The sequence below is a fragment of the Schistocerca nitens genome, unplaced genomic scaffold (genome assembly GCF_023898315.1).
Source record: "Schistocerca nitens isolate TAMUIC-IGC-003100 unplaced genomic scaffold, iqSchNite1.1 HiC_scaffold_362, whole genome shotgun sequence".
Classification (NCBI taxonomy): domain Eukaryota; kingdom Metazoa; phylum Arthropoda; class Insecta; order Orthoptera; family Acrididae; genus Schistocerca; species Schistocerca nitens.
Genome location: NW_026045896.1, coordinates 18,914 through 41,449, shown reverse-complemented (window position 1 = coordinate 41,449; position 22,536 = coordinate 18,914). Strand labels below are relative to the sequence as shown.

The 22,536-nt window shown below is 36.5% G+C and overlaps 1 long non-coding RNA gene across 1 annotated transcript; it reads right to left on the bottom strand.

The window, feature by feature from the left end:
- Positions 1 to 831: 831 nt before the first annotated feature.
- LOC126228328 (uncharacterized) lies at positions 832 to 20,938 on the bottom strand. Its single transcript, XR_007544127.1, has 2 exons — positions 20,845 to 20,938; positions 832 to 6,164 (listed from the first exon to the last, which is right to left on the bottom strand). It is a non-coding gene; the product is annotated as an uncharacterized LOC126228328 (long non-coding RNA).
- Positions 20,939 to 22,536: the final 1,598 nt, after the last annotated feature.

The window sequence follows — 22,536 nt, the reverse complement described above, 5'->3', positions numbered from 1 at the left end:
CTTTATTCCTAAACAATAGCTAATGGTATTTGTTATGTAAATCAAGTTCAGTCCTGTACTGCTTCATAATAAAATAAGTGGCTGTTGTATGTATGTTATTGTATAGCTTATTGGATGATTTAATAAAGAGCTTAGCCTCAAAACTTGCCATCAAGTAATAAAGGAAATTAGTATTGCAACTTTTGACAGTTCACTGCAATTTACTGCATAATTTGGTAAACCAGAATAGTTCATAATGATGCCTTCCAAAATGCTGGAAGTTAGTGAACAATAATAATAACAATAATAATAATAGACAAGACAAAAGCAGACGAAGCAGTAGTAAAACACATTTTGGCAAGGAATGTGTTAAATTTAGAAGGATTTGAAGGCAAAGGCATTAAGTAAGCAGGTTTCACATAATCTGAAGATCCATATAAAAAGAATATGGGAAGAAATGAAAATATCAAATGAGAATCTCAGTGTCCTCATACTTCCTCAGTAAGTAGATATATGAAAAATAGTCCATTATTCCCTTCATAAATTATGTAAAATGTAGTGCCACTTATAAGTTCTGAAAAGGTGCCGAAAAAATACATATATGGCACATACAGTTATGAGGGAGCTGCTACTCACGATGCAGCAGAGAGCAGAGATGCTGTCGCAGAGAGGCAAAACAAAAAGACTGTCAAACAAACAAGTAAGCCTTCGGTCAGATAAGCCTTTATTGGAATATAAACACACACACACACACACACACACACACACACACACACACACACAGAGAGAGAGAGAGAGAGAGAGAGAGAGATAGCCAAGCTAGGAGGATGGCATTTCAGAAATTAGTCCAGATTCAATTTTATTTCATCTTTTATTAACTGAATATTTTCAGGAATACTGTAATGAAAGGGAGGTGCATAGCTACTCCTCCCTGACAATGGCACAAATCATTTCCTGTTTACTATGCATTCTATTCAATCAACAGGTATACATAAATCTGATAACAAGTAACACAGGAAGTAATATAGTATATACAGGTATGACCATTTCCATTTCTGGATTATCATTCTTTGACTGCAGTAGATTTAACAATTTCAAAATGATATAATCTTTCTACAAAAGCCATAAAATCATTGAATAATATATCATGCCTGTAATCCAATAGATGAATATATTCCCTATATTGACAGGTTCCAGAAAATATTATAGCATAAGACTAGGAGATGCTAAACACGAATTAAGGTTTCTAGTTGATATCACAATATATCTTAGTTTTAAGTTTGAAACAATTCCGTCCCTGCACATTTAAAAACATTTCTTGATACAAAATATTAAGGATATATCCAAGCACAGTCCCAGATTTGAAAGTAATATCTTAATGAATGATAACTCAAACTGTATAAAATACACTTTAAAATACTTACATGTGCATATGGAATGCAACATACATTTTCTACATTTCATTTCTAATTGTCAATACTTAGGGTTTTTTTACAAACAAATTTGAATTATAAAGGGAATGTATCTTGCTAGAATGCTGCACTACTGTACAATAATTAAGCATTGTACAAAATGTAATTGTCAGTCAGAAGAAAATGTAACAAGCTTTTCCAGTGTCATATTCATTTTCTGAAGTTGGCATATACTTTATTAAAGAGTATAGCATAAAGGATAACATCTGTAAATACATTGATGGGGATGGTGAACTATGTATTTTCATATACAGATAGAAATAAAAACATTGCCAGTAGTTATTTGAATAGGAATTTATTCCTCTGTGCAACTGCTATTATCAACTTTTCTGATTATTTGAAAAAGGAAGACACGGGTGCCCAAAAGCTGCAATATGACTGAACTTTTTTCCTAGTGACTATTTTTTATAACATCAGGATAATCATCATACAGTCAGGATAATTTAGTCTAATCAGCTAACTGTAATGACTGCAGATGATGGGCTACCCACACTAGGCCAGCAAGCCTACCAATGACAGTTAAATTGAACTGTTACTGTTCTTCATAAGAACAACATGCTGTTGCCCACTTAGTTGTTTGCTCCTTACTCTCTTCAAAAGCTGAGTTGTCAGCTATTTGCCACAGTTATCCAGTATGACTTTACTGCACCAACCAGATGATGATGATGCTGCTGCTGCTGATGATGATATCAAAACTATTCATACTGCAGCTTCCCAGTGGCCACACCTTCCTTTTTCAATCCATCCGCACAAAACATGCAGGTTTTACTGCACAAAATCAGTGTTTCATGAGAATGGACTGTAGAGCCAGAATAACCATTAGATATTTAATCTGAAAAGTATTATACAATTAAGTCCTGGAAATCAATAATTTTTCTTGATGCAGAATGTCTAACATCTTACCCATATCAAATATAGAAATCAATATTAAAAAAGGGAAACAAAGTTTTGTTTAATGCACACAGATCATAAACTACACAGATACTTTCAGAACAAATTCAGTGTGTGGCACTCTGTGTAATAACATTAAAAGATCATTTTTCAAGTCTGTAAAATTTCAGCCATGAGAAAGACAGGATGACATTTGAACTATTAACAAGAGTAGCAGATATTAACAAATGTATAACTGTGTGAGCCACAATGATTTTAAGTTTACACACAAAAAAAAAGTTGTGCATTATTTTCACACTAATTCAGCACATAATGTATACTCTATCCATAGGCCCTAGCGGGCCCAACGGTACTGAACGACCGCCACATCATCCTCTGCCAGTGGCATAATTGGATGTGGTACGGGGAGCGTGGGATCAGCACAAAACTCTCCCGGCCATTGTTAGTTTTTGTGAGCAGAAGCTGCTGCTGCTGCTGCTGCTCAGTCACTTAGTTCATCAACGCATTACGAGGCTGCGATCCCATTCCAGTCCTCCCACTGAAGAAACATCCCTGGCAGTACCGGAAATTGATCCTGGGTCCTCTGCATGGCATTTGGTAAGGGTGACCACTCTGCTACGGAGGTGGACCACTTATCACATAAAAGTGAAGCCAAATATTTTGTAGCAACTCGCTCTTCTCTCATCTTAAATTTTTTATTATCCAGCCTAATTGTTACACAAGTTACTTACCATTTATAGTGGTTCAACACAACTCAGAAGGAGCACTTTAAAAACTACAGAATATACAACACCAGAATCATTATTACATGTATTCTAAGGGGAGATAACAATGCTCACTGAAAATAGCCATACTAAAGAATGAATTTCTATTCAAAAAGTGGCTATACATATTTTTATTTCTATCTCAACAGATAAAATAATGTCTGATTCATCTTCTTTCATAAACACCATTAAAGCTTAAAAACTATCAAACATACATTTAAATTATATAGTTTTCATTCGATTTATACAATTAATAATACTTGTAATAGTTTACTACGAAAATACACCTTTTTCACGAAAATGAATATGGGAGACATACTCACACTCACTCGTCATCTGCTAATTTACATTTTCACAGCTGGCATAATACTGCCACACCTACACACTAAACAATAAGGCAACACTTTATTTTCTATTAAAGCTCACACACTGATATATGATAAAACAATAATATCTCTGTATATTTACAAATTATGTATAAAGATGCAATAAACATATTCTTTACAGTAACAAATTTTTTTTTAAATTATCACCAATAGTGTAATCTCTGGAATTCATATATATTTTGCAAAAATCAACAATTAGGCTGAATTGCTCCCTGGTACTTTTATCCACACATATTATCTTCATTTTATCTTCTGTATTAATAATCTCTCATCAATATCTAACACAGGTGTGCAATATCAAGGCAGAACATTAGCAGTACTACTATAACTATTATTATTATTTTTATCATTATCATTTACATAACAGTGAAATGTGTAACAATTTTATATACAACACACATTTATAAACTTGTATGAGACATCTAAATGACTTGCACATGTCAATTGTTAAATTAATATTTTTCCATACATAATTAAAAGAATAACACACAATTTATTTCTTCAGACTTCTGAAAGGGATCACAAGGTACAGAAATAATGTAGTTTTTGTGAATTTAATATGTTCATAATAACATTTACTGACTAGTGTTGCTTTAACTACATGGTAAATGGAAAATACAGCTACATTCTGCTGAGAATAATGCTACTGACTAAAGGTAATAATGAGTTGTTTGTCTTACAGAAGAAACAGCAAGAACCTGAGGACTAAATTTTATGCGGAAAGGTAAATAATGATCATATAAAAATTTCTTACAGACATTTTTCTATAAAAAAGAAACAATATGAAATGTGTATGGAAATGGCACTAAAAACAATAGTACAGGCATAATAAAATATATTAAAAGTGCACCAGAAAACACACAATGCAGCATAGGGTAGTAACATATTCATTGTTATGAACTTTAACTGTATTGATGGTCCTGTGAAAGGGCTTACTAATAGATGATTATCCACCAATGACAAAATTTGGATTCCTGGAGAATGACTTGCTAAGCAAACTTCATTCTGAAAAACTGTAATATTTGATGTTTCAATTAACAAAACTGCCGGGAAAGTGTTACCACGCATTGATTACATGGGTACTGTTCTTTTGTAAGTCAGAATCAATGCACACTTACAGAAAATTATAATTTACTTAAACTGTCATGTGAAGGGAGGAAAAGAGGTTAATTTAAATTACAAAAATAATATTAACACAAGAAAATGCAGGGTATGCTGATAAAACGTGTGTATGGAAACACAACATACAAAAATTAAATATCTGTGTCCCATTTAAACAAGGGCAATCACATACTTTGTACAGAATTCACTGCAATCATGGTGATTTTAAATATCTTATATATAAACTAAAAACATGAAAGAAAATATAAAATATAATCTCCTCTTTGGTTTCTTAATGGCTCTTCCACATCACATGCAAATAAACTGACTGTGAATACTTTAATGAAGAACACCCTTTGACAAAAAACTGCAGTGCAGGTAATGATATTAAAATAATGTTTTGTTCAAAATATACACTATACACATTACTAATAACATTATGCTTGCATACTTCACAGAATATTTTGGGCATGATAGACCCCTTAAAGAAATGTAAGATTTTTCTCATCTTTCTTCTTTAGATTCTACTGCAAAGTGCACAAAATTGAAGAACTGATGTCAATAAAATAGAGACATTATAGACAGGCAAATGGATTTCAAGGAATAATGTTATGAATTCCACTGATCTAATGGTATTAGCAATATAAACTTGTAGAATTGGGGACGTCAGCACATGTACCCTCCCACAAGGAACATATATCTAATAAAAATGAACTGGGCTATCAGTCTTATGCCACATATACTGTTTCTTGTACAACACCACATAAAACAAAAGGTGTATGGTACAAAAGGCAAAACAATTCTGTGTACTGAAAAACTAATCATATATTGCTGAAGATGACATCTGTTATGAAGACAGCTGGTAAACAAAATTAATTTTTCCTATAAACTAAATACATAGCTTAAATTGTGAGAACCTGAGATGATTGAGTACTATGGACAGATATGGCATAATGGTATTGGGTATATTAGTGTACAAAAATACATATAAACATTCTTTAAAGCAGATAGATTGACATTGATTACAAAGCACAAAAGTGTCATCAGGTATGAATTTTCTTTGTATGATACATCTGTCTTCTCTGCACTAACTTCTTTTGATTTTAAAGGGGGCAAAATATTGCCTTATATTAAGACTACAAAAGTCTATAAATACTTTGAATGAAACAGAAGAGCAACTTATTCACACTGATCAACAATTTACAATAAAAGCAATCTTCACATGGCACTCACTTTTAACACATTTTGCATGCATTCGAGTGACACATTTCACCATACATTTACACAACACACAAAAAATAACAAATAATTTACAATACTTTAGCTTTTACCACAGTTATGAGAAGATAAATATTCACACGAGACCAATGAGATATGTCACAGGGCAAAACCTCACTGACTCACATGAGGCAGCAGAGTTTCTTAAGATCCGAATCGAACTCATCATCGAGATCACGTGTGTCGGGTGCCTTGCCGACAACACTAGGCATGTACTGCTGCTGGTCCAACCCCTCTCGCTCGTAGAACAACATATAGGCTGAGCTGGTGTCCATTTGAGACTCACTCACCTCCTAAATGAAACATAAAAGAGACATTAGAAAATGCTAAGCATTTATCAGACCTTCATGGATATGCTGTATTACAAGGAAGAAACAGGTAGGGCACACGTGAATAGAAAGGGTAAGATGGTATTTGAGGTTCAACTACTAAATGTTTTGATCTGCAACGGGTGAATCATCGAATTTAAGGTAGTTTTCTGTGCAACTGATGTAACCTCTGAAATGTCACAGGTTGAATGGTAATTGTCAAATGTCACACTAATTTTCATGAACAAACAGCAAATTTTAGTCTCACATACTGTACCCCATGAACAGAACCAGTTATTATCACTGAATGTCACACCATTTACAGACACTAGCTGCACTTGTCAGCTTCGTCCACACAGAGTTTATGTTTACTATTAAACAAATGCTATTTTTGTTATTACTTACTTACTTAATTATATTTGTTATTATGAAACCAATCATTCATTTATGGCACAGCCATCCACATGTCTTGTCAATATTTGGAAGATGACCCTGGAATGTTGGCTGTATTCTTTCATAGGAGCATAACGGAATGTTGCAAGTTTTAAATCACAATTCCCGTACACTTCCACTTGTCAATATTTGTGAAGAGCATTCATTCTTTCTCTGTTTCTTTCCCTCCATAATAGCCGCTGTTTACTAGATACTCCGTTTTCATCTGAGCACACTAATTCTTGCTTCTTCTCCGATATTTTCATATTGTTATTCACTTCAAGTTTCCCTTATGCATTGCATTCATTGAATTATAGTAAGTAATCTTTCTCTTTCTTTTTTCTGTTTTGTTTCTTTGTGTTGTCTTATTTCTGTGATATTGCTTGAGACTGTCTGCCATTTTACTGATAACTGATCCATTTTTATATGCTGCTAAAATAATATTGACTCACACACATCAAACTTTGGTTTATAATGCCTTTACAGAAGGAAATATGTAGAAGAAAGCACCCACAATTTCCAATACCAGAACATTCCTAGAAATTCATGGAAATTTCTAGAACACTGTAATGCAAGATTCTTTCTGAGGCCATACAATGCCAAGAATGCTTTCAAAATTGCTGCACAGGCCAATTGCCATCACAAAGAGAGCAAAATAAAATTAATCTGACAATTCCAACCACAAATTTTAGTTGCCTACAAAATTTCAAACTCTTTCATAATCATCTGAGTCTAGGTAAATCTTTAACTAACAACTCAAAACTAAATTGGTTATTTTATGCAATTAGAATAATTTTTGCCAGCTAAAGAGTATCATCGAAAGGTTGTTACATGAAGGACTGTAAAATGGAGGGGTGGTCAGAGAAATTTTCACATTCTCTACTTGGTTAATGTAGAAAATGCCCAAAAATGTGAATTTCCTTTGGCTGTTTATTAAGGCCAACTGTGTACATCAGCACGATTTGTATTCACAAGCTTGCAGTAGTCCCACTGGCTGCTACAGACCAAGAATATCATTTGTACAGTGAGCACCCAATATTGTGACCTCACAAATCATAATGAAGTAAGCTTTGTCATTCAACCTCTGCTCCTACGTTCATAATATGTTCAACATTCCTTGCTCTCTCGTGGCTGAACTTAATCTCATTGTACTTCAGTGTGTTTTGACATTTTCTCATTTTAATTCCTCATCCTTTGTGCCTAGTTACTCAGATTTGTGTGTGGATGTTATAAAGCTTCTGACAGGGCCACCTCAAATTTGTGGGTTTTATTGTGATACATTTGTGTATTTTAATCGGACTTGCTGAGTGCTATCGACAAGAGATTTCACATTGATTCTGTATTTCTACATTTCCAGAAGGCTTCTGACATTGTACGTCACAAGCGGCCTGTAGTCAAATTGCGTGATTATGGAATATCATCTCAATTATTTGACTGGATTCATGATTTCCTCTCAGAGAGAGGTCACAGTTCGTAGCAATTGATGAACAGTCTTCACATAAAACAGAAGTGATTTCTGGCGTTCCCCAAGGCAGTGTTATAGGCCCTCTGCTGTTCCTTATTTATATGAACAATTTAGGAGACAATCTCAACTGCAGTCTTACGTTGTCTGCTGATGATGCAGCGCAACTCTAAAAAAATTCTAAACAAAATCAAATTTGAAGTTTTCTGAGTATTTCTAGATCTTTATATCTACACAGGTCTTTTTGACAGCAGGAATGGCTGTTATAGAATGTTCTCTTGCCATGTGGGTGGCCTGGATTTTATTTCTGGCCAACAGAAATTTTTAAACAACGGTGCATGTTCTATGCATGTTCTACAAGCATTTCCATGGAGCATAATATATGTACTAACGGAAAAAATTATAAGAACAGACTTTCCACGAATATCATGTGGCAGTGTAATGCGAGTACAGAAAATATAATGACATTTTCATTACTAGTAACTAAATTCCGTCATTTCCAACAGCACCACAACCACAGCATTCTAGCTGTACAGGTCCCGAAGAACAATGTTCCTGTAACACCTCCACCCGAAGACAAGCCTGCAGTGGCTTGAAATTAGTTACTGGTACATGAAATAAATCTTATCATAAACTCAGAAAGTGACTGGATGTGCAATTTTTTTAAAAAAGTGGTAGCACTCGAAATGTAATATTCAATTTGAGTCTCTTCCCCCTCCCCCTTCAGTTCGAATACTAACACAAAATATATGCTAATTAACACATATCTAAGTGTCATTCACTATGAGAAACGCACGTCTCCTCATGTCTAATTACATACTGTAAACAAAATTTCAATTTTTTTGCAAATAGAAATTCTTAATTACCAATCATTTATAAAAGATCATTAACAAAGACTGTTTAAATTCTTTTAAAATTACATTTTTTCCATCTTAAAATACTTTAAAAATATGCACTATCTGGGAATCAAAGCCAGGCTGCCCCTGTGGTAGGTGAACACACTACCAAAGAGCCACACTGCCTGACAAAAATTCAGCCTACATCTAGTGAGTTAAACGTAACCGGAAATTTCAAAGTTGATTTTCATGTCAGTAGATATACAAAAAATTACAAAAATCCAATTTCTATGTGGTACCCTTGTCAGTTTTCTTTTCTAGTTGCTCATGTAGACACTGGATAGACTATAGCTGTATCTCTCACCTTCTTTTTCATGTTATTCAGCTCTCTTACAACTGCAGTCCAGTTTCTGAACAAGTTATAAATAACCTTTCTCAACTGGGATGGGAAAAATCATCTAGTAACATTAGATTCGAACAAAGAGTGCATCACAACACAAGAAAATTGTAAGAATGGGTACAGACAAGACTATACTGGACAATTGGCTGGTGGAAAAAAAAAAAGACAAAACTACTCCTTCCTCATCTTTCAGTGTGTAGAAACTGATCAACCTGAGGAATGGGTAGTGAAAAATAATTTGCCCAGAGCTTCAATTGAAATTTCTTTTTGAAGATAAAACAGTGCAACAAAAACTGGCAATTTATCACCAAAACATTAATGCACTATGATCAATGAATTTATAATTGATGTCTTCAATGTAGGAAAATAGGAAAGGACAGCAATGTAGGAAAAGACAGATCGCTACTTACCATAAAGATGACACGTCAAGTTGCAGACAGGCACAATTAAAAGACCTTCACATATAGCTTTCTGCCACAGCTTTTCTCAGTAAAAAAAAACACACACACACACACACACACACACACACACACACACACACACACATGGGGAGGGGGGGGGGCGCAAGCGCCTCATGCACACACCTCCAGCATTGCAACATCATGTGGGATGCAAGCAGAATCTGGAGGGAAAGGGGAAGAGGAAGCGGAAGGGGCATGGATAGTAGTGTACAGGTGGGGAGAGAGATGAACATTGTCTGGTGGAGTGTACAGTGATTAGACTGCCAACAAGTGCAGTGTCAGGAAGTTATGGGGCAGGGAGATGGGGGAAAAATAAGCAAAAAGGAGAGGAGTGGTGAAAGACGGACAGGGACATTGGCAGAAGGCTGCAAATAAACATGGTGGGAGATGAGGATGGGGAGGAGATGATAGGGCAGAGTGGGTAGAAGCTGTTGGGTGGAGGGTGTGAGAGCAGTATGTTACCATAGGTTGAGTCCAGGATAATTGTGGGAGCGGAGAATTTGTTGTTGTAAGGTGGTTTGTGTAGTGAACCAGCCACTGAAATGAAGTGTGTTATTTACAGTTGCATGCTGTTCCATAGGGTGGTCTACTTTGCTCTTGGTCACAGTTTTGCAGTGGCCATTCCTGGTGGACAGCTGATATGGTAGTCATTCCAATATAGAAAGGTGTCCAATGACTGCAGCAGAGCTGGTAAATGATGTGGCTGCTTTCACAGGTGGTCCAGTCCCTGATAGTGTTGGATAAACCTATGACAGGACTGGAATAGGGAGTGCTGGGTGGGTGGATTGGGCAGGTTTTGCACCTAGGTCTTCCACATAGATATGATCCTTGTGTCAAGGGGTCGGGATTGGGAGTGGCATAGGGATGTTGTGGAGGTTGGGTGACAGAACACCAATTTAGGAGATGTGGGAAGTATCTTGGGTAGGGTATCTGTGAGCCGTCAGATATAGATTGTTCCCATGTTCTGTGCTTTAGTGGGCTCCATGTTAATTCTGGTATATAAAAAAAACTTGTGATAAATAATTATTACTTAGCAACATCTTTGTGCAGAGAATATAAAAAAAAGAGGTGGTGTTGGCATCTATGTTAATAATACTGTCACATGTAGAGCAACTGATATGCAAAAATACTGTTTAGAACAAAATTTGGAAGTATGGGCCATAGAATTGTCTTCCAATAATCTTCATACATCAGTAGTGACAGTATACAGAGCATCTTCAGGGAATTTTAGTCCCATTATAGAAGAGTTAGATGTTCTCTTAACATACATATTCAAACACAGAAGAGATATGGTAGTGGTTGGAAGATTCAATGTAAACTTTCTAACAAATTGCAGAGACAAACCAGACCTAGAAAATTTGATTATTATTATTATTATTATTATTATTATTATTTCTATTTTTCTCAGACCTCAGGTCTGGTTAAAAATGGAAAGTGACGCGGACCTTCATCAAGCGTGACTTCCTTTTAACTGTACGGTATATGTTACATTGTATTTAGGAACTTTCGGGTTATTGAACACATATCAATAATTATGGATTTCAGTAGTTGTATATATATGTTTGGATGTAGCTGTATTGTGTTTATGTACTGGTGGATATTGTGTGGTATGACTCCTGTAGTTGATAGTATAATCGGTATTATGTCACCTTTATCCTGATGCCACATGTCCTTGACTTCCTCAGCCAGTTGGATGTATTTTTCAATTTTTTTTCTCCTGTTTTCTTCTGTATACTTGTTGTATTGGGTATGGATATTTCGATTAGTTGTGTTAATTTCTTCTTTTTATTGGTGAGTATGATGTCAGGTTTGTTATGTGGTGGTGTTTTATCTGTTATAATGGTTCTGTTCCAGTATAATTTGTACTTATCATTCTCCAGTACATTTTGTGGTGCATACTTGTATGTGGGAACATGTTGTTTCATTAGTTTATGTTTTATGGCATGTTGTTGATGTATTATTTTTGCTACATTGTCATGTCTTCTGGGGTATTCTGTATTTGCTAGTATTGTACATCCACTTGTGATGTGATCTACTGTTTCTATTTGTTGTTTGCAAAGTCTGCATTTATCTGTTGTGCTATTGGGATCTTTAATAATATGCTTGCTGTAATATCTGGTGTTTATTTTTTGATCCTGTATTGCAATCATGAATCCTTCCGTCTCACTGTATATATTGCCTTTTCTTAGCCATGTGTTGGATGCGTCTTGATCGATGTGTGGCTGTGTTAGATGATACGGGCGCTTGCCATGTAGTGTTTTCTTTTTCCAATTTACTTTCTTCGTATCTGTTGATGTTATGTGATCTAAAGGGTTGTAGAAGTGGTTATGAAATTGCAGTGGTGTAGCCGATGTATTTATATGAGGGATTGCTTTGTGTATTTTGCTAGTTTCTGCTCGTTCTAGCAAGAATTTTCTTAAATTGTCTACCTGTCCATAATGTAGGTCTTTTATGTCGATGAATCCCCTTCCTCCTTCCTTTCTGCTTAATGTGAATCTTTCTGTTGCTGAATGTATGTGATGTATTCTATATTTGTGGCATTGTGATCGTGTAAGTGTATTGAGTGCTTCTAGGTCTGTGTTACTCCATTTCACTACTCCAAATGAGTAGGTCAATATTGGTATAGCATAAGTATTTATAGCTTTTGTCTTGTTTCCTGCTGTCAATTCTGTTTTCAGTATTTTTGTTAGTCTTTGTATATATTTTTCTTTTAGTTCTTCTTTAATATTTGTATTATATATTCCTATTTTTTGTCTGTATCCTAGATATTTATAGGCATCTGTTTTTTCCATCGCTTTTATGGAGTCACTGTGGTTATTCAATATGTAATCTTCTTGTTTAGTGTGTTTTCCCTTGACTATGCTATTTTTCTTACATTTGTCTGTTCCAAAAGCCATATGTATATCATTGCTGAATACTTTTGTTATCTTTAGTAATTGGTTGAGTTGTTGATTGGTTGCTGCCAGTAGTTTTAGATCATCCATGTATAGCAAATGTGTGATTTTGTGTGGGTATGTTCCAGTAATATTAAATCCATAATTTGAATTATTTAGCATGTTGGATAGTGGGTTCAGAGCAAGACAGAACCAGAAAGGACTTTATGAGTCTCCTTGGTATATTCCACACTTAATCTGTATTGGCTGTGATGTGATATTATTTGAATTTGTTTGGATATTAAGTGTTGTTTTCCAATTTTTCATTACTATGTTTAGGAACTGTATCAATTTAGGATCTACTTTGTATATTTCCAATATATGTAGTAACCATGAGTGGGGTACACTATCAAAAGCTTTTTGGTAATCAATGAATGCATAGTGTAGCGACCTTTGTTTAGTTTTAGCTTGATATGTCATCTCTGTATCTATTACCAGTTGCTCTTTACATCCTCGTGCTCCTTTGCAACAGCCTTTTTGTTCTTCATTTATAATTTTGTTCTGTGTTGTATATGTCATTAATTTCTGTGTAATGACTGAAGTTAATATTTTGTACATTGTTGGTAGGCATGTTATGGGGCGATATTTAGCTGGGTTTGCTGTGTCTGCTTGATCTTTAGGTTTCAGATAGGTTATTCCATGTGTAAGTGTATCAGGGAATGTGTATGGGTCTGCAATGTAACTGTTAAATAATTTAGTTAGATGTGAATGTGTTGAGGTGAACTTCTTTAGCCAGAAATTTGCTATTTTATCATTTCCAGGGGCTTTCCAATTGTGTGTAGAATTAATTGCTCGGGTGACTTCATGTTGCAAAATTATCACTTCAGGCATTTGTGGTATCATCTTGTATGAGTCTGTTTCCGCTTGTATCCACCGTGCATGTCTTATGTTGTACCGGGTTTGACCATATGTTGCTCCAGAAGTGTTCCATGTCTGTTATGTTTGGTGGATTGTCTATTTTAATGTGTGTGTTATCTATTGTCTGATAAAATTTCTTTTGGTTTGTGTTGAATGTTTGGTTTTGTTTCCTTCTATTTTCACTTTTTTTGTATCTTCTAAGTCATTTGGCCAATGCTTGTAATTTCTGCTTCTTTTCATCTAATTGCTCTATTGCTTCTTGTTGTGAGATTTTACCTAACTTTTTTTGTTTTTTGTCTGATATTTCATTTCTTATAAATTGTGTTAGCTGTCCGATGTCCTTTCTCAGTTTTTCTATTCTGATCTGTAGCCTGTGTTGCCATGCTGGTTTTGCGGGTTTCTTCTGTGTGTTGGTTGGTTCTGATCTCTGCCTAGTGTGTATATTTAGTGTAGTGAGTGCTCCTACATAAACCAGTAGTTGTAACTCTTCCATAGTTGTATTTTCATTTATTTTGTTGTGTATGATTGTGTTGATAGTTGTTATTGTTGTTTCGACTTGTGGGTTATTTGGTGGTCTATGCATGAATGGTCTAATGTCTGTATTTGTGTCTTTGTATTCTATATATGTCAACTGAAATTTTTCTTCTATATCTAACATGTGTGTCACTTCATGTTCTATTTGTGCTTGTTCTGGTGGCTGTCTTAATATTTCGTTTTCCTCTGATTGTTTAATTGACGCATTTTGTTCTTTGTTTGTTTTCTCTGGGACGTTTGAGTCCATTACTGTATTTTCTTCTTCTTCTTCTTCTTCTTCTTCTTCTTCTAATTGCACATTATTTTGTTCCAGTATTTGTTGTACTTGTTGTTTGATGTTTTCTAATTCTGACTGGGGTATCCTGTTATATTATTATTATTATTATTATTATTATTATTATTATTATTATTATTATATTACTATTAATTTGGTTTATGGGATGCTGAACAGCATGGTTATCAGTGCCCGTAAAATTCCCAATCTTTTCACTATCCAGTCTCACCATTTTCCTGAATGATGATAGAATGACGAGGACAACACAAAGATGCAGTCCCCGTTCAGAGAAAACCACCTAGCTGGCTGGGAATCGAACCCAGGACCCTGTGATCCAGAGGCAGTAACACTAACCAATAGACCATGAGCTGCAGGAGGTTGGAGATCTGTGCATAATTTAGATAATGCCAATTCCATCTTTTTATTACTGAATAGACACTGATATTTGAAAATACCTTCCCAAAAAGAATACACAAACTCCAAACCAAAAAACTCACCAAGAAGCCCTAGATAACCACTGGTATTAAGATTTAATGCAAAAGGAAATAAGAAGTATACATCAACTAAAAAAATTTAGACATCCCCAACCAGTTAAATCACGATAAGAAGTATTGTAAAATTCCAAGTAAAATTTTTCAGAAGTCAGAAAGTTCATATCTTTGCTCCAAAATTAATAAATCTAGTAACAAAATCATAACTGTATGCGAAGAGAGAATGAGTGAAACTGGTGCAAAACATTGTTCTCAACAATGAAGGTAAACATGCACATACTCAAGAGATCATGGCAAAAAAATTGTATGGACTCTCTATGTGTTGATGAGAGAAAGGGACACAAAGGCTCCTTAGAAAGGGTCATATAAATACTGAAAGATAATTTCCCAATTTCTTTGGAGCAGTATAGGAAGTAAGCAAAGCCATAATATCTTTAAGAAGTGAAAATTCAACTGGTGTAGACAATATTTCCGGCAAACTGCTAAAAGCCTGCTGTAATCAGTTTTTTTTAAAACCTAGCTCTTATCTTCAGTGTCCCTCTCAAACTAGGTTCTTCCCTGACAAGATGACATATGCTATTCTAAAGTCCCTCTACAAAAAACATCCTCTCTCTTTTTGACTGCATTTTCTAAAGTCCTCAAAAAATTAATATATGCCTGGATAGTTAATCATCAAAAAGACTTTGCAATAATTACTAAAAACCAATCTGGATTCAGAGAGGTACCTCTACAACTGAAGCTATATTTTCATTTACCAATAACATTTTAGAATGCCTTTAAAAGAAGATATTGCCTGTTGGCATATTTTGTGACCTGTCTAAGGCCTCTGACTGTGTCAATCATAGAATACTTATACAGAAAGTATGTCACTGTGGAATCTAAGGACAAATGGGCACCTAGTTCAACTACTATCTACAGAACAGACAACAGAAAATAGTGCTAGATTGTAACAACATGCAGGTAGGAGGGGTAGAGTCTGACTGGGAAACAGTTCATTAGGGAGTTCCAGAAGGTTCTGTCTTTGGTCCACTGCTATTTCTCATGTAGTGGTGTGATCAAAAAGTAATTGGAATTTTTTACCTTCATGGACTTTATACAAATGAATTTCAATTTTTTTTAAATATCTTGTTGGTACACATGTTCCAATGTAATTTTGATTTTCAGCTATTTTGAATATTTAGTTTCCTGTTGATAGTTAAAAAGGTTACACATGTGAATCTTTACTTCCGAAAAAGTTGGATCAAAGAATTTCCTGTAAATTTTGGTTGGAAAATAGAATAAAGTGCAGCACCGCATTCAAAATGTTGGCTGTCACTTTTGGCAAATCTACTATGAGTAAGACAAGAGTTTACAAGTGGTATGAATGTTTCGAAGAGGGTCAAGAAAACGAAGACGACAACTGCCCTGGGCACCCTAGCACATCAGTTACTGACTACAATGTGGAAGAAGCAATGGTTCTGGTTTATCACCATCAGAGAGGTTCCTGATGATGTCAGCATATCCTCTGCCTCAGCCAAGCAATTTTTTTGGACGTCGTTTGCATGAAACACGTAGCAGCAAAGTTTGTTCTGCAATTATTGAATTTTGATCAAAAATGATATCACATAGACATCACTCAAGAATTGCTGAATGATGTTGACAATGATCCAGAACATCTAAAGGAGGTCATCACAGGTGAAGAAAAATGGGTATTTGGCACGATGTCGAAACCAAGGCCCAATCGCCACAATGGAAACTGCCTGAAGAGCCAAAAAACCCTGCTCTCACCTCAATAATCGTATGATATTCTTTCACAAGAAACAAGACCACTATGTTGCTTCAGCTATCGCATTCACAACACATGGACCCCTACGACTTCTTTCTATTCCTGAGGCTGGAGAGAACGATAAAAGGACATCGTTTTGTCACCACTGATGAGACAAAAACAAAATTGCTGAAGGAGCTGAACACCATAATGAAAAGAGTTCAAGAGGTGCTTCCGAGATTGGAAAAAAACACTGACACGAGGGTATTATATCCGAGGGTGATTACTTTTAAGGGGAGAAAGTTGTTGATGATGAATAAATAAAGATTCTTTGAGAAAAACAAAAATTCCCATTATTATCTGATCACACCTTGCTATTAACTACAAAATGTGTGTGTGTGTGTGTGTGTGTGTGTGTGTGTGTGTGTGCGTGCGCCACTTTATAGTTGGCGTGTGAAGTTTGTGCTCAATTTGGCCACTGGAGACCACCCGTCATGCTAAAACAGCAGCGGTGTGAGCAACCTGCCAGCTGTGCCCCATGGGAACTAATTGCTATACAGGCTGGAACATAAGGCTCCACCGGGCGATTGTGTAGTGTTAATTGTATTGTACAGGGTGACACATGGGAGACGAATGGTGTTTAATGAAATAATACTCAGCCAACTTTAAAATTAATGCATGTTTATTTACACAAAATCAAAGATCATTATTTTCCATTTTAGTTAAAGTTATTTGTGAAAAATAATGTCAAGGTGATGTCCATCATTTCAAATGCAGGACATCATTTCAAATGCAGGACTCAAGTCTCTTCTCAAAATCCTCCATCACATGGATTAAAACCTCTGCAGGGATGGCAGGAATTTCCTGAATGATTGCATTCTTCAACTCGTCCAAATTTCGTGGTCTGTGGTTATAGACACAGTTCTTAAGGTACCCCAACAGAAAAGAGTCACATACTGACAAGTCGGGAGACCTGGGAAGCCAAGGAACATTGCCAAAACGTGAGATAATCCGGCCAGGAAACATGCGTCTAAGAACTGTCATTGAAGTGTTTGCGGTATGCGATGTTGCCCCATTCAGCTGGAACCAAACGCGTCTTAAAGGAATTCGTTGTCTTCTTAGTTCTTGTTTCAAGAATGTTCCAAACATACAAATGTGATGAACCAAATTAACAGTAACTGTGGCCCCCATTCTCTTCAAAAAAAAAAATAAGGTCCAATAATGCCAACAGAGCCAAGAGCACACCAGACTTACTTTTTCTGAGTGTAGAGGACGCTGGTGGATAAGGTGTGGATGCTCTGGAGCCCAGGAATGTAGGTTTTGCTTATTCACGGTCCCGTTTAAATGAAAATGAGCTTCATCGTTCATCAATAAAATTTCATTTTCATTCGATCCCAAAATCACTTGCATTCTGTAAGCGAAGTCTTCTCGTACAGCAAAATCAGTTTCCTTAAGTTGTTGGACAATGAGCATTTTGTAGGGATGGAATTTTGATTATTTATGCAAAATTCATCTAACCGATTCACGATTGATTCGTAACTCACTAGCACGACATCTAGCTGACCGTCCTGGGCTTCTGACTGCCGCTCGCCTGACCCTTTCAACATTTTCTGGTGTCTTTACTCTGTGACTCGGGCCAGGATGCTTCTTATCCAGTATGTTTGCAGTTGATCTGAAGTTTTCCACCCATCTGAGGATTGTGTTACAGATTGGAACAGCTCCATGTCGACCGACACTAAACTGCGCACGAAACAATCGCTACATAGCAATAATAGACTCCCAACTTCTCACGAAACTGTCATAGACGAACACTCGACGTTGCAAGTCCCACTTCTCCATAGTGACTGAGTAAATGAAATTGCGTCTTATGTGGATCAGAACTATCCCCACCACGACCACCTCCCACCACTGTACTACGCAGTTCAAAACCGTCCGTCTCCCGTGCGTCACCCTGTACTCACCATTCACGAGTGGGTACTGTTCGAGCAATTAATTATCGTGTTCTTGGGTTATAACGCACTTCATATATTAACAACCGACCACTGTCCTCAAAGAAAGCAAGCACTGATGACAAGTATAGCAATAGACAATAAAATATCCAACAACCTAGGGTCAACCTCAGCAAGACCAATTATATTTATTACTATTCTGAAAAAAGAAGCTCACTAGAGATAAACACTGTACACGAGTGTCCAGACAGCTAACAGGCTTCACTGGGAATTCAACACCCACCAAATATCCAGCAACATTTGCCATCTGGATAATTGCCAGAACCAAAGATATGAATGTCTCAAAATCTGCCTACTTCTATTTGCTTATGTGTCACGGAATAATCTTCTGGGAAAATTCAATGATGTCTGAAAAGTCTTCGCAAGTCAGAAAAACTTTGTCCAAATTGTGTGTGGAGCGACTCTAAGAAAACCATGTTGTAATCTTTTTAAGCAAATATGAATACTAATCGCTTCCTCACAATATTGCTTTTAAATCGTGACATTCATGCTTCACAATCCTCTTTAATTTGAAATGAATGAGTCATACCATCATCATAACACAACAAGGAACTGTGAAATACACTGTGGCCTGAAAAATTTTACCGGGTCAGAAACGTGTAAAATACATTAGCACAAAAATCTTCAAGTCACTTCCAAGTAATTTTGTGTGTCAATGAGGTGGTAATACCTATTTAAAAGCAGTCTAAAAGAGTTCTTGCTTGAAAAAAAGTATTTTTATTCTCTACATGAATTCTTTAGCAGAGATAAATAAGATTATTTCCCATATACAGGGTGAGGCAGTGAAACGGCACGATTTCGATAGTGGTTGTCGGGCGCGGAGGGGGGTTGCGAGAGTGGGGGAAGTGACCTTGGGCGTCTAGAGTGGTGGAAGTTTCAGTAGCCATGGAGCGTTGGTCGAGTGCGCAACGTGCATATGCCGTAAAGGCATATTACAAAAACGCGGATAGTGTGGTTGGTGCTGAACGCGCCTTTCGTCATGAATTCAACCTGCCGCCACGGGCTCCCGTGCCATCAAGGAAAGCCATTCTCCTTTGGGTTAAAACCTTTGAAGCTACTGCTAGCACAACAAAGAAAAGAGGCGGCAGCACGAAAACAATCCGGACACCCGAGAACATTAATCGTGTGCGCGAAGCGTTGGGACGAAGTCCGCGAAAATCCGCGAGACGGCACAGCGCAGAACTTGGTCTCAGCAATCGATCAGTAAGACGGATTTTGAAGAGTAACCTTCACTATCATCCATACAAAATTCAGGTAGTGCAAGCCCTTAAACCTAATGACTACAATAACCGTATACGCTTTTGCCAGTCAATGCTTAACGTTATTGAACGAAATGAAGAAAGAGTGCATAACTTATGGATGAGTGATGAAGCCCACTTTCATCTTAGTGGGTACGTAAATAAGCAAAACTTCAGATATTGGTCCTCAGATAACCCGCACGAACTTGATGAAAACCCTCTCCATTCTGAAAAAGTAACAGTCTGGTGCGCAATGTCATCTCGTGGAATCGTGGGGCCCTATTTTTTTGAAGATGAAGATGGCAACACAGTGACGGTAAACTCTGGACGTTATGCTGACATGTTGACCATTTTTGGTCTGCCTGGAATTGATCGACATGATCCAGATGCTGAAACACTCTTCCAGCAAGATGGTGCAACAAGCCATACTGCTAATGTCTCAATGGAATTGCTCAGACTTGCATTTCCAGGACGTCTAATCAGCAGGAATGGCGATTTCCCCTGGCCTGCCCGTTCACCAGATCTTACGGCACCAGACTTTTTTCTTTGGGGCTACCTCAAGTGCAAAGTCTTCCAGGAAAATCCCCCAAGAACAAAAGAAGACCTGAAGGAGCGAATTCGACAGGAAATTAACAACATTCCAGTACAGATGCTACGAAACGTCATGGGACAATTTCATCTCAGGCTTAGACAATGTGTGCAAAACCAAGGACGACACCTCACTGACACCATATTTAAAAAATGATTGTTTTTAAGTTAAATCTTTAATTTCCACTCTTGTACTTGAGATCCATGTTCAACTATTATGATTTTACTTGTAAATAAATCTTTGGTGGTTTTACAAAATCGTGCCGTTTCACTGCCTCACCCTGTATTTCTGTGATTCCTGCTTTAATGCACCTTGCTGCTTTAATTATATTAATCTGAGTTCTGTAAGTCAAGAATGAGATCTTTTTTACTGCACCAATTAAATAGTAGATATTAGCGACTTACCTTACAACTGCTGTCATTGTAGCAGTACCACCGTCCATTTGGATTGCACGCATATGACACATAATGGCCACCTCCTAGGATGCCTGAATGTGACTAGAAGAAGAAAAAGTTAATTTTACTGTCAAATGTATTGAAATTAAAAAATGCATATACAAAATAAATCTTGTTACAGCACTGTTGAAAAAAAAACTAACTTGACAACATTTTGTATATTTGCTGTCTGACCTGCAGTCAATAACTTCAGTCCTTTGGCTAGGTACATCTTTATGGCTTAATTGACAATATTACACAATCACAAACAGTGGCATAAGATAAAAGACAGTCATCAATATTATTAAAACTTGGAATATGAAACAAACAGAACTTGCAAAAAACTCACAGCGTGTGTGCGTGCCATTCGGCCATTCGCCTTCCCTACCACAGTCCTCACATGCTATTTCCATGTGATATTGCTTCGCAACGTTTCACCCAGATTTTTAAACGACATGACTGTGACAAGTAGGACACTACTAATGCTGCATCCAAACATTACAGGTTTGTTTTTTGTACTCATCCAACATTAACTTACATTTTTCTACATTTGAGCCAGCTGCCATTGATCACCCTGACTACAAATTTTGACTCTTCCGTCTTTTTTCAACCTTCAGTCACTTATCTTCGACACCTTCCTGCAGATCATCTATGTGTATAGAAAATAGCAACGGTCCTACGGCACATTCCTGGGGCACTCCTGATGTTACCCCTGTCTCCAATGATCACTCGCCGTTGAGGACAACACACTGTGTTCTATTACTTAATAAGTCAGGTTGATAGACTGATCTGGCACTTTAACATTAGCCACAATGATCTCACTCTGTTGGTGTTGCAAAAGGCTGAAAGCAAGGACAAACTACAGCCATTATATTTCCCCGATGGCAGGTAAGGACAAAATATTATGAAGGTGAAATATTGTGGTTCTCCGAGTGGGAACTATTCACATGGATCTTATTATGAAGAAAAAGTCTGGCATTCTACAGGTCAGAGTGAGGAAGGTTACATCCCATAATCAGACAGATATGTTATAGAATTTAAAAAGAGAAATGGGTGGGCTAAGGAAGTCAGTGAAGTACAATGGCAGGAAGAACAAAGTTCTGACAGGTGAGTACACAGTTACAAATACAAAATCAGAAAGTAGTAATGCAGGAGTAGATCTAATGATGAGTAAGAAAATAGGAATGTGAGTGAGCTAACATGAACAGCACAGCACTGTCAACACAATATCATAGCCAAGACAGAGACAAAGCCAAAACCCACCACAGTAGTACAGGTTTATATGCCTACTAGTTCCACAGATGATGATGAGATTGAAATAGGGTATGATGAGATAAAAGAAATTAATCAGGTAGTTAAGGAAGACAAAAGTATAGCTCTGATGGGGACTGGACTTCAATAGCAGGCTTACAAAAATGTGAAAAGGAAAAAAGAGCAGGCGTACATAAACTGGAGGAAAGGACTGAAAGAGTAAGTCACCTAGTATAATTTTGCACAGAGCACAAATTAATTGTTGCTAGGACTCGTTTTAAAAATTGTGAAAGAAGGCTGTATATGTCAAGGATGCTTGGAGACACCGTAAGGTTTCAGATAGATTTTATAGTGATAAGACACATATTTTGAAGTCAGGTTTTAAACAGAAAAATATTTCCAGAGTTGGAC